The sequence below is a fragment of the Siniperca chuatsi genome, linkage group LG14 (genome assembly GCF_020085105.1).
Source record: "Siniperca chuatsi isolate FFG_IHB_CAS linkage group LG14, ASM2008510v1, whole genome shotgun sequence".
NCBI classification, from domain to species: Eukaryota; Metazoa; Chordata; class Actinopteri; order Centrarchiformes; family Sinipercidae; genus Siniperca; species Siniperca chuatsi.
Genome location: NC_058055.1, coordinates 22,968,104 through 22,981,863, shown reverse-complemented (window position 1 = coordinate 22,981,863; position 13,760 = coordinate 22,968,104). Strand labels below are relative to the sequence as shown.

Genomic DNA, 13,760 nt, shown 5'->3' with positions numbered 1-13,760 from the left:
ATGTCCACTCCGTTCTTAAGGAAGAGTGACTGTCACTAATGCTAACGTAGCTCCTCAGGGATTGAAGCTGTTATTTTTCTAATTTTGACAGTGACTGGTGACAACACATTAGTTAATGTTTTAACTTTGATTTTGTTTAAATATGCAGAATTGTAATTTTATGGCCTTTTTGTTATTCGGACGATTAAGCTAAGATACCTAATATGTGCTAACATCAGTGTCAGTTTTCTCTGCATTAACTGGCAACTACACCACGTGATACCAACGTCGTTATACTATTGGCTCACAAGCCTTGTTAGAAGCAGGAACCAAACGTCACACATCTCACACACAGAGATAAACAAAATATTCATTTTGGACCAGTTAACATTTTTTAAATGATTAATTCATAATCGTAATATATTTTTAGGAAAAGTGATACTTTTATTCCACCTTTCTAAAACCTCTGTGGATGTATTTTATTAAAAATATTTGTCTACATAAAAATGTTATCAATATACCCTTGAAAACACACTGATGTGAGCAACAAAATTCAACCTCTCTGTCATAGGTCACTAAAAGCAGGTGCACTCTGTCTTATTAACGTATGTTCTGGATCTCCTTAACCCTTAAAACCTGACTGGAACCAGAATGCTCAGACATCTTCCTCTTTCCAGGGATAGTTCAATCAACAAGATTACTTATAATACAAGATAAAAAGTCTAAATTTGATTATTGTGCGGCAAGGTTTCGAGTTAGAAGGAGCACTTTTTTGGAATTTATTCTAAATGGATTCATGAATGTTTATACTTGATGGACATCGGTGATGGACTCCTATCACTGGAAAAAGTAAGTTTCACCGTTTCCTGCAGTATGTGAATGTCTGTGTGTTCCGATGGTGGTGACTGAGAAAAATGGTGCAATTTCAAAATGAATCAATTGGGTTTTGTGGGTTAAACAATACATTCATAATAGAATTATAATTCTGGACAATAAGGAGAACTGGAGCAGTGTCTGGTTCAAATTGGAGATCAACTCAAACATCTCGATGTTGGCTAGTATGTCCTTACTCATAACATTAACACTGTAAGCAGGAAAAGGTCTTTTCCCACAGTGTTCCATGATTCAGCCATAATTCGGGGACAAGGTTAATCACATCCTCCAACTCATTTTGTGGGCAAGCCCAGCACAGGGGCAGCCACAGAGGGAACACAACCTGCTGATAACACCAGAAACTACATTCCTGAGGTAAAACTTGTTAAGTGAAAGGCTCATTAAAGCATAATTTAAATTATTCATTCAGTATGTCAGAAATGTCCTTTCTGAGTCATTTAATTTCTTTTCAAAACTGCCATGACACTTTTGGATTGTCCTTATCTGCGCATACAGTGCAGCCCCTCAGGAGAACTTTAAAATCACTCACCTGACACCTTGCCTGGTACTCCTCATGTCAATATCTCTCTCCCTTTCCCCTCACTCTGTGCTCTTCACTTTTCACTCAGAGCAACTCTTAAGACAAGCAGTTTGATGTTCAAAGCAAAAGGGCTTGAAAGCTTTCCACCAACCACCCAGACTCAAGACTTCCCCCTTCAAAGCAAAACATAAATTGGCTCAAGAAAAATTATTCACACTGGACACAAACATCGGCAGACTTTTCCCTACGGATGTAGCAAACTCATTGCAAATAATACAGTATGCCTGGAACTGTAGAACCTCTACTTGTCGGGATGAAGACAACTTCGCTGAGGGGGAAAAATTAATCATCATGCATAGCCTCCTTTTCGCCCTCAAGAGTTTATTAATTTTTACTTTGTACCTGTCAAACTGAACTCAGGATTGGAAAGGTGCCCTGCAAATACATTTCACTAGTATTACCATTTCTTCAAAACCCCATGTTAATATCTAACACAATTTTAATGAATATGGAACAATTTCAATAAGCACTGTTGACAAACAAACTACGTAACAAACTTAAATGCTGGGCTAAACTGCTATTACGTAAGTTGGATGGACTTTTTCCTATGACTCAAGCAAACTTGTCTGCCAATTAGATTGTGCAACAATTTTAATACACAAATTATTTTTTAAAGGTCATTAAAATGAATAACCTTACCGTAGAGTTTGTCTTTGAATGATTGAATAGCAAATTGTGAAAGTACTCAACTCAAGGAGAAAATAAGGCATGGCACTGGTTTAAAAATGGATTATTATGAAGTCTGTAATCACTCTCCTCCTGTGCAGTGAGCGCCTTGTTGGCATGAAGATTCTATGAGGAAACCAGACTAAATCCTGAAGCCTGCTACTGCCCGTAAAAGCTACTGTTCATTATACCACCCAATATAAACGTGTTGGAAGGAATAAACAGCATACTGACACTTTCATAACAATCTGCCCATTTGATTTTGAGAAGTCTTGTGCACCAGTGGGACATTTGGCACAGTGGTGGCACAAGAGGAAAGGCTATGGGGTTTACAAAAACAATTAGATTCATCCATTTGGGGGAAACATGAATATTCAAACTAAACTCCATGCATAGTTTTCAAAATACCGCATCTTCATCTGGAAGTGATGAAGGGATAGACCAACCATTCATCACCAGGGACATGCAAAGTATACTGCAGACCAATCCAGTAAACTAGTTTAGGTAGAAGTAAACAAGCCAGCATCTCGCCTGTAATCCTGCACAATGTGATTACTTGTTCAAGTAACTTGCCCTACATTGGTTATCAGGTATAAAGTCCATCAATGTACAATGAAATAACAAAATAAAATAATGAATGAATAAACAAAAGTAAAATCATCAAACTAGTGTGAGCTGGCAACATGTAAGGACCTTCTAACCACAACACCACTCTTGTGTTAATGAATACAGAAATCTGCAGAGTTGGTATACCATGAGATGTTTACTTTGTTTTTCTCAGAAACGCCTACTAGTTAGACTTATCACATGAAAATGAGGCAATGCTTTGTTGCCAATATGACAGCCAGAATCATCACAAGTGGATACAGCTGGTAAATACAATAATAGGCATAGTAAACAAAAGCAAAAGCTTGGTGTGAATTTAACATTAGCTGCCAACTGTGAATGTCACTGTCAGAACCTGTAAGACAGATCACATCTGCAAATAAAGAGAAAAATTATGGTTGTGTGGTAAAGCTCAATGCATCAACTGCTGTCTGTGATTCAATGTCTTGCTCCTCCAGTTACTGTGTTGCAGATTAATAGTGACTTACAGAGTAAGGATATCACTACAATCACTGCTCCTACCAAAGAAATAGGAGTGTGGTCAAAGAACAGAAGTTTGTCCCCTTTTTTCAACAAAACATGGCCAATCCCAGTTTTGGATTGAACAATTTACCAGTACCATGACATTTTGATCTGGTACTGTATCAGACTAAATCAGAAATACTTTATTGATCCTGAGGGGGAACTCTGTATTTAACTCTAAATACCAAGAAAACCTATAGAACACAGGTGTTACAAGTACCAATCATTATCATAAACTACAGATATTACAATAAAGCATTATTATACTATTTATTACTTTTAATATTTGCAATCCTTGATTTAGATTATCAAATGGAACTGTGCAAATAAAAGTATGCTCCTACAGTACATCAGACTTTGGCAATATATGTACTTCCACACAACCCACTTGGTGATTATGTGTTATCCAAAGGTGTCTCCACATTGAATTAATTGGTGAAAAATGGTAAATTATACAAACTGCTCAGCAGAAATTGAATACACTGCCCTTCCTGAGATATAATTTGTTTTTCTGTTCTGATTTCTGTTACTTTACATAAACAAAATCCAATTTATTTTTTCAGTGGGAGATAATATTTTCCCTGCATTTTGTGCTTGCAAACCACAGTCAAAAATTAGGACCATTACCTCTTTATCACTATTTTTTGTTTGTTTGTTTTGATAAAACTTGTGCTTTAATAAATGTGGATACAAAGCCAATTGACCAGGGGCATTCTATTTTATCATGGTGGATAGCCAACTAATCCCTTTTTAAATTTTGATATTTAATGGCATTGACAATAGAGGCACTGAGGAGGTAACCAACAGTGGGGTGACAGAGCCTTTGGTAAATAACATCAGAATTCAGCCTGGAGCCTGGCACTGGTCCAGTGGACTGACATTTACATTAGAATTAACTTGACGGTCATCAGGAGGGAGACATTTATAATGCCGTATCCCCTATTGCACTCCATCTCTTTCAGAAAGTTCCATTTCTGAATCATTACCTCCACAACAGCCATATACTGTAGAGAGAGTGGACAGAAAACCAACTTCATTATCATGATCTAAATAATTTGTCCATTATTCTGTACCTGAGGTCTGGCAGATTCTGTGAAGGTGCTTTGGAGATAACAAACCCTCTCCTAGCCAAAGCAGAATCAGCTAACATTCATATTTGTTGCACAGAGGAAATTGTTTAGCTCCGATACTCAACAGCTGCATAGACCTTCTAATGTCTTGAGACAACACCGACACATTCATCCAGGCGCCGTGAAGGCGTGAGTGCATGTGGGCAGCATGCCATTAGCCATATCAAAAACTCCTGTCATTTCATCCTCTGCTCAAATTGTTTTTCATCAAACCTCATTGATTGCCGGCTTGCATCCTGTCACCGTGGCCTCCGAGTATACAGTTTGCATTCCTGCAGCTCCACAGAAAGCAGAAAATCCTCAGCACCGTGGGGGATTTGCCATTGGCCTGTTCTGTCTCTCTCTCTGTCGGTGTGTCCTCTGCCAGTCCCATGCTCTTACTTGTGAGGTAGCCCTGACAGCGGGAGGTCAAGAGTGACAGGAAGTGTGGGTGTGCTAATCTCCCCTCAGTAAGCTCTGGAACGGGACCTCCATCAGCTCACTGTGGTATTTGACATAATAGATGGTTGAGGAGATAAAGGAAGACGAAACCTCCCCTGACAAATGGTAGAATTTCCTCAAGTGCAGCGCTATACTTGATGGTAATGGTTTAGGGATGAAGGATGGGGGAGTTGGAAACCCGTGGAGAAAAATGGTTATTGCATCTAATCCAAATGACAGCAATGACCTCATTGTCACATCAGGGAATTGTCCGCTTCACTTTGATTTTGCTCAGTGTGACCACTTGAAAAAGTTATGAAACAACTCAAGGCTGAAAAGCTTCTCTTTAATTCACCTTTGGGCTCTTCATGCTGAAAGGAGGTCAAGAAACATAAAGCGTGGTGCATGGTGGGATAATCTAGGTTTACTGCAGGTGCTGGCTGTGGCTTCAACAGTCCCTTCTAGATCTTCATCAAGGGCACCATTTCCACTTCAAAATCTAGTTTTGGTCCCTCTCCCAAAACTAGTACTGAATTAATAAAAAAGGTGAGATTCGCCCTGTTCGACTGTTACCTTGCAACTGCACAAAATGCTTAATGGGCAGCAGGAGGCGAGAGACATTTTGGCTGTAGTCTCAGAGGCAGTGCTTCCTCTCAGGCCGCATACAAGCCTGCCTTCTTTTTCTGGGATTGGCACATACTAACCGCTAACCACAAGGTTAAAACTGGAGTTAGACGCCCTCTCACGGTTTGGAAATGTAACCGCAGCAGCAAGTCATACCAAAGACTTCCAGGTCATCTGACATAAGTGGGCAAACATTTTTTACAACCCCCATCTGGTGGAAGGTGGGTTCGACTCTCTGTGTCTCTCTCCATAGTGTTAGCATGCAACCTGGCACACTACTGAGCTTGTCTCAATATTTTAAAAACTGTTTAAGAAAGTGCAAGTAGTTTGTATTTTTGGTCCATTTGTTAGTTTCCATCAGGACGAATATGTTAAACCTGTCACTAGACGTAGCTTCTAGCTTTATCATACACAAATAAATCCAATTGTTAACAGATTGAATACCTCTCATTGACTACTTCTAATGGAAACGTATGTGTAGCCTCAACCAGTACATTTACACGTCAACTTGCTTGAAGTCAGAGTTCTTCCCATTGTTACAATCCCAGCCCTGCTGTTTTGTTTGCCCTGCAAGCTGCACTCAAATAAATCAAAGAAAGGATGATGAAAAAGTTTTTGTTTTCCTTTGCCTGTTCAACCACATCTGGTCAGGTGCTGGATCACTGAAACATCACCGGAGGACAATTTGGATGAGATTTCATCACCGTAGTGATGAAATCCAATTGCAATAAAAATGAAACAAAATCTAGCCTTGAAAGACTCACTTCTCATCAGTGCATTAACTTTCAATCTCAGTTTCTCAGGTGATTTTTTTCCCGTGTCCCTTAATGGCTTAATTTACCTCATTATTTTAACTGTAGTTCAGACAGTGGTAAGAGACGAGTGAGATTTTGAGATGCACACGGCTTAAGAGTTTATCATCTGATGGAAACTGCTGTTTATCTGAGTTGCAAATAAACAGCTCTCTATTCTACTAATTAAGTAGAATAGAGAGAGGGAGCAATCTCTTTGGAACTGCACACTCCCTGTGGAGATCCTGCATATGACCCGTCACTAGGAAACAATGACTTCTCATAGGTAAGGTATTTCCCTGAAGCATAAATATGACAGAGCAGCAGAACACAAACACATATAGACATACAGTTCTGACATTTTACAGTTTGAGAGTTTCACTACAGGGTAGCAGAAAAAAATATCTTAGATTGAAAGATCACAATAATGATTGGGAAAAGTCCCTCCTGTAAGGTGCTGTTAAGAAGCTGACTTGCAAACAAACATCAGGTAGGAAGGAGAAAGTGGGCAAAGAAAGACACTCAAGGGACACAAACCAAAGATAAGAAGACTGGAGAACAGCGAGTGTTTGAGATAGAAAAAAAGAGAATCAACAGATAAAAGAGGAGACTGCTGTGTTGTTGACACTTAAAAGAAAATGATAGAAGTATAGATGCAGGGTGGAGTTGGTAAACTGACAGCTAACAGCATAAACATGGGCTATATGTTTCACTGGTGAAGTTTTGTAACTGTTACTAATGTATTCTTAAGGAGAAATGTCACAGGACAATTTGGTTGTTCTGTGAACAATTTTTTGTTCTGCTAACTGCAGGGCCAATAGGACTCCTACAGAACATTTTACCCTCAAATTTGACCATCATTAATTCCATCAATCAAATTATATACTGCTAATGCATTGTAGAATATATCAAATAGATTAGCTTTTTACTGTGGAATGTACTAATTATTTTCTCAAATTGTATAATGTAATACTTCATATTCCTCAAATTTACTCTATATATTTACATACCTATGTTAATATGGGAACATGTCCTAGCATTGAATGAGTCATTGTCATGAACTAAAACTAAGTTTTACCATAGTTGTCAGTTGCCCAGAAACCAATAAATAATGATTGTCAGTGACATTTCAACTGATGTCAGTACAGTATACACCAACTGAAACCTCAGCTGCTTACAATGCAACTGCTTCATTGTCAACTGATAATGTTTTCAGCACTCACTTCAACACCTGTTTTTAGCATCTACATGCAACTGACACTTGATTTTCTCTTCAAGTGATCATTTAACTACCACAACTGACATTTAAAATACTGCCACTGCTTGCATACCAACTGACACTTCAACTACTTGTGCATGAACTTCAACTATCTCCACTGCTCAAACTTTAGCTGACATTTCAACTGCTTCCGTCCCTTACTCATCAAATTACAGCTCAACTGCTTTCATCTAATGCACTTTAACTGACAGTTCAACTTCTTTAAAGCTAGGGTAGGTAACGTTGGAGAAACTAGCAAGAGACAGCAAGATTTTGAAAGTATCCAACCAAAATAATCCCACCCCCTCACTTCAGGCCTTCCTCTAGAGCCACAACCCCAAAACACATTTTCATGCGCAATGAGTGCACGGGCAGAGTGCATGCAGGTAGGTAGGTAGACAGGCAGGTAGGCCAGCCAATCATTGCATTTGGGCTGAATGAAATGACTGAATGGGCTGAGCATTTGTTTTATTGATTGTTGTCGCGGTGTAAAGAGATTTTCACCTAATATATCAAAAAATGCTTCTGAAATACATTTCCTATCCTAGCTTTAAGTGCTTACACATTAGCTGACATCAACTGCTATTTCTGTCATAGCTTAGATATCGACTGACATTTCAGCTGATTGTATCTCTTACTCAGCTGACAGTTTTCAACTGTTAGTTGAGCTGAATTCCCTCTGGCTATAAAAGAGCAATATCCCTTTGGCAAAGTTTTCAAATAATTCTTAGAAAACATGTGTTGTAACCTTAAGTAGCATTTTGATTACTTCAGGAAGAGCTGTTAACACTGAAATCATTATCATAATTTCATTCAGCCTACTACCTTCTGCATTGAATGACTCCATTGATCTATTTACATTAATATCACAGTAGCTCCTAAAACACAGACATCTCTTAATGCTTGGCCAGTGCTAAGCAATATCAATCAGCACACATTTTATCTGTTAACATTACAGCAACCAGGAGCTAGTAGTAGAAGTTGGAAATTTACCCCATTTGATATGGCTGCTACAAACTTGTTAGGCGTCTTAATTAAAAGCCTGATTTGTTTAGCAATAATGACAATTTAAAAGAGCAATTTAAACACACAGTTAAGAACCTAGGCAGCCAGTAGCTTATTTGATACTGTTTTTTCCCCAGAACTATTTCGCACTAGGAAATGCAATATTTTAGAGGAGCCAAACAAGAGATTTTGGAGCAGTATATCAACCAATCAAATATTCAGCTATTTGAGGCGGGGCTTATATAGGGGATATGAGGAGAGCAGCAAATAGGCCAAAAGTCATTTGAAAGAGTGGACACAGAGATTACACAAGTACCAGCTGTCAGAACGCTGGTGAATCAGCACACTCCAAAATGAAAGCTGCAGAATGTGACAACAGGGCTGCACTTGATGGACATGTGTTGACAGGAAGTGTCGCTGGTGATGAGCAGGAGGATACCCACAGTCCTCAGCTCTTCGGCCAAAAAACATCCAAATTGGCTGACCTGTCAGGCTCGGTACACCCATCCAGAAGGCTGGATTCATGAGCCAGGCAACTTTACCCTTTTAAACCCAGCCACTGAGCTGCTCCAGTTCATTTTCAGCAGGTAGCCAAAGTCAACTTGTAGCTGGAATAACCTCCAATGAAGCACACAAGCCAATATAACAGCAGCCGCCACAATTCAAAGGCAGAAGGTGAATTCACCTAAATACCCCACCAGCAATCCAAACAGGTCATTAAGGTGTTTAAATTAAAGTGTGGATGAACAGAAACAGTGAAGCAGCAACCAAATTAAATGTGAGGTGAAATATGATTAGCAGATGCAATAGTTAATGAACTGAAATGTGTTATTTAACAGTTCAGTTTGTAGTTTTTGCCATTGAATCATCTAAATACAAAGTTAAAATTTAACAACATTTTCAGTTAATCAATTAATTAATTGTGATCAACCATAGAAAAAGCCAGTCATTTTTTACTCTATGCATGGCAGGCACATTAATCAGCCATGACAGATTGTATTAAATGTCTAGGGTTCAAATCTAGTTAATTCTAAAAGAAATGCATTTTATGACTGGCACTGAGGAAAATATGTTGTTTTTTTTGTTTTTTTGAGGTTATTCAAATCCAGTGGCGCTGTCACCTGAGATTTAAGAAATAATTATGCCCATGTCATTGGACACTCCTGCTAGAGCATTTAGGGAAATAAAAAGGTTTTGGGTGAAAATCTGCCATTAACCAAATGGACTTGGCTGGCTGAAGGAGCGCTTGCCTAATGTGTGGTGTATTTAGTATGGAGGGACTTGTGCCAATTTCAGTGTTTCAGAGTGTTCCAGTCAGTTCCAGAGACGCAGTGAGAGTCCTGATGAAGCTTCATTTATTCTCAGCAGGACAACAGAAGGGTACTGAGTTCCACCACAGATGCAAACGGTATATCCATGTAAGGCGACAGCAAGCGCTTCTACCAAAGGTCAGATTCCCCAATTTCATTTCTTCTTCTTTTTGTTGTTCCCTTTCTTACAGTGGCTTTATCAGAAATCAGAAATATAGAATAATTCCAGTCATTATCTGTATTATGCACAACACAGATGTTTTGTTTCTTGTGGGTGCTTAATTTGTGGGAATGAAGGCAGGGAATAAAATCTATCCCTTTCATCTCTCGCTTCTTATCTTTTTCAATATGATCAGTGTTTTAATGAATACAACCAGAGAGCATGGTAATGGTTCCTCATTTTAGTGAATGAAATATCCACCATGAAAACCTTTTTAAGGGAGAATTTGGCTTCAGGGGAGTTTCACTTTCCTCAAACTAGGGGCTGTAACTATTCTTTCTACTTAAAGCCACACAAACTCATTGATGGCTTTTTATGTTTCTGTGTCTAGTTTGAGGGTATGTTAGCTTAGGTAGCAAAGGTAGCTTAGCCTAGCTTAGCTTAATTAAGAAGTGATGTAGTTCTGTAGAACCTGGACATTGTGTTCTCACATTCACATGTTTACAACAAATCCATTTCATTACCAATCTTTGGAAAGTTACCAAACACAGACATTGTGAGCTCATGTCACTTTTAAATTTGGTGACTTTTACAATGTAGTATAATATAGTCCATGGTCATGCAAAGATTGACTGCCGGTTTTCTAATGCTGGTGTTTTAATATGCTGGTAGGAAGCTCTGACCTCCAAGAGTTCTGGGTTTCATTTTCTAACAACATAGCTGGTTGATGTCGGACCATCCTACCAGTACATGAACATAGCACTTCAGAAGACTTTTCAAATCCTTGCTTTCAACATGACACAAAAATAAGATAAATTAAAATGAACATGATTCATTAGACACTAAAGTAATTGCAAACAATAGCTGCCTGGAATGTTGTCCTGAATGTTGGGGAAAAGTATTAGATGTCCAAAAGACAGTGTTCCTGTACTACTGTCAACAAGCTGTATTACACGCTCATTCTTTTCCTTCCCTGATTTAGCAAACTATCCAGCTTGTGCTCGTAAGTGAAGACAGCTTGATGTTTTACAATCAGCAATATCAACACAGGAAACTACCATTATAATCACCCATAAACTGTGTTTAGCCTGGACTTTACTATCATTATTAGAGGAGTAATTCAAACCCCTGCTAAGACTCTTCAGATCCCTGTTGTGCCTGGACTCTGACACCCGGGACACATAGCCTGCGAGAGCAGCACGTGTGTCGCAGAACCTCTTGCTTTTTATTTCGATGCCAATGTTAACAAGTTAGAGCTGCTGTCTGTGTGGACACCACGCGTGTGTGATCAGCAGCAGTTCACCGAGGTAGCCGTCACACACAGGCAGAGGTAGGAAGTGTGTCCCAGGCATCAGAGTGACCCTCCATCTCTCTAGACTGTCCAAATCTGGACCAAAACACAGCCTCCATTAGTGCTTTCGATGGATAATTTAGGCATTATTATGGTTTTAGAGTTTGGGTTTGTGGTAGCCCTTTTTATATAGTTTGCATTTCAAGAACCCCAAAACTGAGAATCCCTTACTGCTGAGAAGTAGCCAGTGGAGATATTATAGCTGTCCAGAACCATTGGCAGGATATTTATAAAGCAGCAGATTGGCTGCAGGCAAGCTAGCCAGCCTATCTGAATTGGCTGGACAAGTCCCTGAAAGAACCCATGCTGCTAATCCGGAAACCCTCTGATCAAATTAAAACATGTGAGTGGATGAGGAAAAATCTGCAAATCTGTGGATCATTTCCATCCGTCTATGAATAATTCTATTAATGCGTGTCTTCTTTTGTCTCATTTGTGGGAAATCCTTGGATTTGTGCAAATGTTTAATTTAATTTAACTGAAAGACAGGTAGCTGGGCCTACTGGATGCTACAGACAACGTGTTAAGTTCTTTGGGTCCAAACGAGTGCTTCAAATGTGAAATGGTGACAAGAGTAGTATACGAGATGCAATTTCAAGGACATTAAATCTGACAAACTGGAGAGGTCAAATAATTGGCAACTGTACAGCCAAAATACTTGACTTTCTTTAGTGCTTCATGGTTAAATATAAAACATGACGATATATTAAATACCACTAAATGTTTTAATGTTGATTAATTTTAGAACTGTACATAATAAACTTAAGCCTGTAATGGAACCATAACACCCTGGCATTGATTCTCATAATTGCCCCAACACTCTATAATAATACTTTCTACACCAACAGTAGCCTCAATAGACCAGCATTCAACCATACGAACATGAGAGGATGTATGAGGAAGGAGCATGTTTGTTCCTCATCTGGAAAATGTCTTCAGTTTGCGTGATTATGCTCATTAGCTCTTTCTGTGATAATATCAATATCAGTGTTCCTCTTTCAACATATGGTAGAAATGCATCACAGAAAATCAGCAGGAAGATGTTGAAGGGAAACTGGTGGCTTCAGTCAAGCCATGGCATGCAGGCTTAAAAGTATGATAAAGGTACGTAACACAGAGAGACACATGCCACTCCCTTTTGGTGGTTATCTTAAAAGCCAAACTTGACTTGTGACTCTTCTTGTCCCTGTTCGCTCAAGCACTCTTTGACAAATGAGTGTTGAGGCCAAAAGAAGAAAGGCATCAGAGTCGGCTTAGCTGTTACTAAGAATTTGAGGCAAACAAATCCTCTTGTGGTAGAGATTTAAAGCAAAGCCTGTGCTTTTCTGCTCCTGGTTGCACTAACGCAGACTGTGAAATTAGCTGAAACAAATTAATGCAATGAAGGGAAACAAGGGTTGCTGAACAAAATGCATTCTCAGTCAAAAGATGTTTGGCCATTCTTGGCATATTTCCTACAAGGCAGAGCCTGTGCAACCTTGGTATTAGTCCCTAAAAAAACTCCAATGAGACCAAAAGAATTTTAAGTGAAATGCTGTAAATGGAAAAGTGAGTACAAATGAGAGCAGCTGCTGATGAAATGTCTGACCACCCACACAAATGCGAAGGCTAATGATGACATTCTATAAATCTGTCAATATCTGGCCAAAATATAGAAATTACTGTTCAGTAAATTGATTGGGTTTTGATTTATATTGAGAGCAAACATTGGATTTATCATGTCTCTTTGAAGAGTGGGAGAGCATTTGCAATTTAGCAGTATTGGCAATAACCTCCAGCAGTATGTATTCTTGCCCTATTGCCTGACCTTTAAGAAGCCTCTATAAATTAGCTAGCCCACAGTTATTCAACACAGGCATTAAAGAGTAATGCCCTCACTCTAGCTCGAATCATCCCTGCTGGGGAAACTGCATGCAATGTCAACTCTCTTGGGTCGCATTTTATTAACCGACAGTGACTTCCTGAGAACCTCATCTCACTCATCTTGTAAATGGGAAGCACTGTGGTACAAAGTCAATACAGTTCAATGTGATAGTGAAACAGCTTTGAAGACCTTATTTAAAATGGGAAAAATACTGACTTTATCTGATTTTAGATGTTTGTTGTATTATACCGTATTTTGCTATTGCCCACCATAAAGCATTTGTGCATCAATAAGTTCCGACCAGTGTTTTTGTTTTCTTTACCAAACAAGCATTTGGAAAATGGAAAATTTCATATTGATGAATCCCAGAGGTTTGATATGGTATTCATGTTAAGATCTCTTGCTGGTATCAATGTTTCATAAATGAAACGTAACATTAAATAGTTTCTTTTACATGCCAAGAAAATGCTAAACTCACTATTTATCCTCCAAGTCTAGAAAAGCCTCGGGGGTGGGCACAGTGCAGAAGTACCTTAAGATGCAGTAACACAAAGGATTCAGTTCAAAAAGCCCCAAATACACTCCTGAAATACAAAGCCA

General features: G+C 38.9%; 1 protein-coding gene across 5 annotated transcripts in view; it reads right to left on the bottom strand.

Annotated features, from left to right (window-relative positions):
- cadm1a (cell adhesion molecule 1a) overlaps positions 1-13,760 on the bottom strand; it is a 368,288-nt gene that overhangs the window by 252,291 nt on the left and 102,237 nt on the right. The gene's annotated exons all lie outside the window — the stretch shown is intronic.